The sequence below is a fragment of the Pseudochaenichthys georgianus genome, chromosome 22 (assembly GCF_902827115.2).
Source record: "Pseudochaenichthys georgianus chromosome 22, fPseGeo1.2, whole genome shotgun sequence".
In the NCBI taxonomy this organism is placed as follows: domain Eukaryota; kingdom Metazoa; phylum Chordata; class Actinopteri; order Perciformes; family Channichthyidae; genus Pseudochaenichthys; species Pseudochaenichthys georgianus.
The window spans coordinates 27,448,558-27,454,162 of NC_047524.1; positions in this window are offsets into that span (position 1 = coordinate 27,448,558).

Sequence of the window (5,605 nt, forward strand, 5' to 3'; positions counted from 1 at the left end):
TGTAAATCGGCACCTGTAAGGCAATAAAAACTTCATGAGGTGATAAAATGCAAAAGTCTTGTTTACAGCTTGTTCTCTTGCCCCTGAGAAGCGAAATAATCAATGAATGCTGCTTTGAAGATTTCAATACGTATGATCAGAACAGCGATACCACGGGAGAGGAAAATCAAGGATGTTGTGATGTACAGTGAAATGTGCTCTGATGTTTGTAACACTTTGCTTCCGCCGACAGAAAATTATATAATAAAAATCCATGTAAATTGAAGCTCCGAATGTCAGAATCAGAATCAGGTTTAATACCAGGTAGGTTGAGACGTACGAGGAATTTGACTTGTGATTGTGAAATGTGATTGGATAAAAGAGAGCGCCCATGATGAACTGATTAATGCAGCTGTTGAGTGAATTAATGTTTGTATCAGCATGGGCGCCATTTCCACTGGGGACATGTCCCCCCCTCTTTTCAAAATCCCATTTGTGTCCCACCCGCTTTTTAAATGTGTTATTATTTTTTTACGCAAGTGGTCATCTTCACGGAGGAGCGTCTGCAGGGCCGCCCCTCCCTACAGGCCAATCACGCAGGCTGCATGGGGCCCGCCTTGCGCAGGGGGCCCTCGCCCAGAAGGTCTCAGCTGCTGTGCACAGTTCTCCGCGCACCCCCTGCTGACACGCGAGAGTGAGAGGTGACAAGGGGAGCCCGTCTGTAACCCGACACCGTTGCAATGAATCGACATCTGACCATTCACGGCTTTGATACGGCCACAAGTGCAGGTGAAGAGATGTCGGTGAAAAGACAGTTTTAGTCCGGAGCAAGCAAGAGGGAAAAAAAACAAAACATGAAGAAACTAGCGCATCACTCGAAGGTGGGTTATTGTATGAGTCAAATGTACAACTTGCGAATGTTGTATAAGTCAAATGTCAAACTTTTGCCAATTGCCATATTAAAGATGGGGTAGGTAAGTTTCAGAAACCGGCTCGAGTGCACTAAAATGTGAAAGTACACAGCCGAAAAGAATCCGCCCCTTCCTTCAGACTTCCTTACAGAGCACCTCCTCCAACACACATGAACGCGCACATGACGTCAGCAGACTGGTGAAAGTGGCCGCCTGTTGCTGTTGTTCTTATTATACATCCATGCTGGCGAGTCATTGAAGTACTGTTGCAATGCACGCCCAATGACGGCACGCCCAATGAGGGCACGAGATACATTTGTGCGTGCACAAGATGGAAGGCTGACAGACAGGGCGGCAATCGTACTTTTTACAGTATTACGGCTTCCACAGATGACATTTTTTTATGGATTTGTTGTCAAAGCACTTAAGATATTCATTGCTATCGGGATGTTAAAGGAATGGTATGCTCATGACACATTTTTTTTAAATTATCATCCGATAAAACAGACCAGTCTCTGCCAGTCTCTCTCTTTTTTTTTTTTTAATCCGATGACATTATCAGTGATTTTAAACTGATTATATACCGAAATAACATCAACACTGTGGGCGCCGCCATTTCCCGGACGTGACGTAATCCATGCGTTTGGTTTTCGAAGACACGTTGATCTCCATGTTATTTACTGTAGTTTCTCTATTCAAATATGCCTCACTGTATCGCGAAATATTGCCATAATTCGGATAGGAACAATCCACGGAATGCTCGGTTCCATCTGTTGCCAAAAGGTAAGCATAAGAAGTACATTCGGAGGCAGTGGCTAGCGAAATGTGGCCGGCCCGAACCGAGAGATTTACAGGCTCATGTATGCAGCGAACATTTCACATTTCCGGACGACTACTCTGAGAGTATGATCAAACATAACATGGGATTTAAAGAACAACCATTACTGAATGGAGACCATCGGTCTTTCTGGTGTCATCACCGACCAGGACACCAGTTCGGCCAGTAGAGAAATCGCCCTCTGCAAGTGTGAAGCGACGGAGGAGCAGAAGTAGTGCTCGGAGTAAGAATAAGGTATGTTATAGCGCATTTCCATTGCAGCGGCTAGCCCCGTTTTAACGTCCAGGCCAGGACAGTTTTTGGTGGCCTTTCCATATAGCGTAGTACCGGCTAGTGTGTATTTCCCCCCAGTTTTTCCGGCCCCATAAAATCGTGATTCTATGGCCAGGGACAACGAAGCTGAGTATGCTAAACTAGAGAGGGAATCGCTAGCAAGGGTGGTACTACATGCATACATATAGTATCTTATATCATCTTCCCATTATACACACATGCATTTCCAAACATTTGGACTACCTATGTTGCAAATGTATTATCTTTTCAATGTATACACGGCATCTATTGCACGTCTGTCCGTCCTGGGAGAGGGATCCCTCCTCTGTTGCTCTCCCTGAGGTTTCTCCCATGTTCCCTTTAAACTGTGGGTTTTCTTCGGAAGTTTTTCCTTGTACGATGTGAGGGTCTTAGGACAGAGGGTGTCGTATTGTCATACTGATATGTATGGCTGAATTCCCCCATCCAATCTCTTCACATTGGTCAAAACTTGTTCCTCTGCTGACTAGTCCGAACTGAAATACTCCATCATGTTTCCGTGTGTTGACAAAGTGAACGCATGGATGACGTCACGACCATCACGTGACTACTGAAAATGGCAAACATGGCGGCGGCCAGACGGAATATACAGGTCTTGATAAAAAAGAGCTATAAAATCATTATTTACCGGGGAATATCGCTGATTTCTTCAGGGTATGGTTTAAACATAACGTTTCACTAAATACTGAAGTTTTGATTAATTATCTAATGAGTGGACCATTCCTTTAAGAGCATTCCATGGAATATAACAAAAAGTGTATCTCAAGCCGGTTTCTGAAACTTACCTACCCCACCTTTAAAACATCAACTGCAATTCACGACATGAAGAAGGCAGTCTCTGCATAGCATATAGGCTAATGGGGATGCAGTTATTTCCAGCATTCTTTATTTACCATTCATTCAAGTAATTTATGTATTTTATCTTCTAATGTACGGGAGGAAGAGTGATAAACTGTCTGTCGAGTTGGCTTACATAACAGTTAAAGTTTACAGCCTAAAAAACATGGAGCATTTGTTCCCCTTTTATTCATTTTTATGTCAATTTGCACATTTCATGGTGATGCTCTGAGCCTCTCCCCTTAACTCCTAACAGTCATCATCATGTCAACCACAACACAGAGAAATACTGATAGAAATGTGTGTGTAGTTGTTGATACATTGCTGACAGAGGGAACTACATTTGAATACAGATTTAAGAAATATCAGTTTTTGAGCATGTCATAAGCATGTTTGTCTTGACTACATTACAACTATATTATAATAAAATATGGTATTTATATCATTGAATTGATTATGATTATTATTAGTAAAAGTAGTTTATTTGCATTAATTATATTTTAATCTTTTTGAGGCTAGTATTTGGCAGGAAATGCAGACGTATTCACCTGTAAACGCATACTGAACGACATGCACATTTACCATTTACCTCACTGTATAAAAAAAGTAACTGTTGATAATAATAATAATAATAAACAGGAATTATATTTGCAAAGTAGCCTACTTTGTTTTCAAAAAAAATGTGTTCACTCCTGTCGGTTGGGGGGGGGCTCATCTCACAATAGCCGCGTTCACACTGCGGTACTTTTCCCACAAAGGTGCATGCAAACTTAGTTCATGATCGCGTTCACACCAAAAAGAGCCGGTACTAAAAGTAGTTCATGCGAACCTTTTTACCCCCTCGAAAGTCCCTGCTAGAGAGCAGGGAAAGTCCCTGCTAGAGAGCAGGGACTTTCGAGCGGCTCTTTTTTGAGAAAAGAGCTATATTTCTGATTGGCTGGGCGGATTGCAAACCACGCCCCGTAAAACTCCCAAAAAGTTTTGTGAAGCCGCCATTTTATTATCCTCGCATTAGCATTATTAGCATTAGCCCAGCGCAGAAACGCAGAGAGACTAACTTATGGCAACACAAAATAAAACATGGGAGCGGTGGAGATGAGGAGGTGTCGGCGTTCTGGCGATTTACTCGGAAGGCTTCAGTAGAAGCTGCTGGGACTCCCAGCAGCTTCTACTGAAGCCAGTCCCCAACTCCGGGGACTTCCGGCCGGGGACTTTGGGCGGCAGTATACGCCGTGAAGTGGGTTGCGGCCTGCCAGTAAACCCAAAGCAGAAGAAGAAGAAGTGACGTCAGTGGCTTCATTTGCCTAATCCACCCCCAGGGACTTTTTCTGGTGTGAACGCGATCTGTACTTAGTTCATGAGAACTAAAGAGTTCGCATGAACCTTTGTGGGAAAAGTACCGCAGTGTGAACGCGGCTAATTCGCTTGGGGCCCCAAGTTGTCCAGGGGCGTGTGTGTGTGTGTGTGTGTGTGTGTGTGTGTGTGTGTGTGTGTGTGTGTGTGTGTGTGTGTGTGTGTGTGTGTGTGTGTGTGTGTGTGTGTGTGTGTGTGTGTGTGTGTGTGTGTGTGTGTGTGTGTGTGTGTGTGTGTGTGTGTGTGTGTGTGTGTGTGTGTGTGTGTGTGGTGGCACGAGCGCATCTTGTGAGAGAGAGATAGAAAGAGAGAGACATTGAGAGTTACGTTACGGGGGTTGTTGTTAGAGATTAGTAGCTGTTTCAACAATAAGGAGAGGGAGAGCTCTTTCCTGTCGGACTTTGAGAGACTGTGGCCGTGTCTCAATTCAGGGGCTGCACCCTTCAGAGTACGCAGCCTACGCGGTCCACGGAGGACCCAGCCCACGTAGACCGGGTAGGCTGGACCGAGCGGCCTACGAAATGAGACTGTCTAGCCTACGGAGGGCTTCGTATTTACGTCACGTGATACGCGCTGTTCGGTTGCGCTGCTCCAGCAGCCTGCTAGCAAATTAGTTTACAAGCTAACTCAGCTGAAAAGGATCCAGAAACTTTACTTTTACATTTTTTGGAGATCACCGTCGGCGATGAATTAAAGAGGACCATGGCCAGGTAAATACGATGAAGCTGTTCCTTTAGCCCCCAGTAATGTTACATTAGTAAGTTAAAAGGTCAATTAAATATAGCTGATGTAATTGAATCACATTATTTCATATTTAAAATAAGTCTTAATGTTTCTGTACTAATAAAACAATATGTTTTTTAAATGAACAAAAGCATGTTGTATAGATTGATTCTTAACAATAGTAGTGTTCTAATCTTAATAGCTGTGGTTTATAACAGTTTATATTCTCCTTCTTCCCCTAAACCTTCCCCGATGATGTCCCACTGACCCCAGGTCAGCACCTCCAGGTCCAGCAGCACCGTGCCCCCCCCCCCCCCCCCCCCCCCGCTCTGCTGAAATACACGATCAAACATTTTCTGTGATCTATTTTTTGTATTAATAAAATTCAACTGAAGACAGTTTAATGGCCTAGAGATCTCCTATTATTCCACTGCTTATGTACATGTTGTAAAAAATGGTTAAAACCTCAGTAAATGAAATAAACAATGTGTGTACAATTACTATTTTAATTTAATTTTCATCTTATCACAAAGTAGAGGTAAGAATATATCCATCCTCTCTCTGCAGCTTAATGTCTTCTATTATTATAACTTTCATCATTGAGACCGAGGAAATCAATCATGTTATTTAACATCATCAGCAGTAACACAAA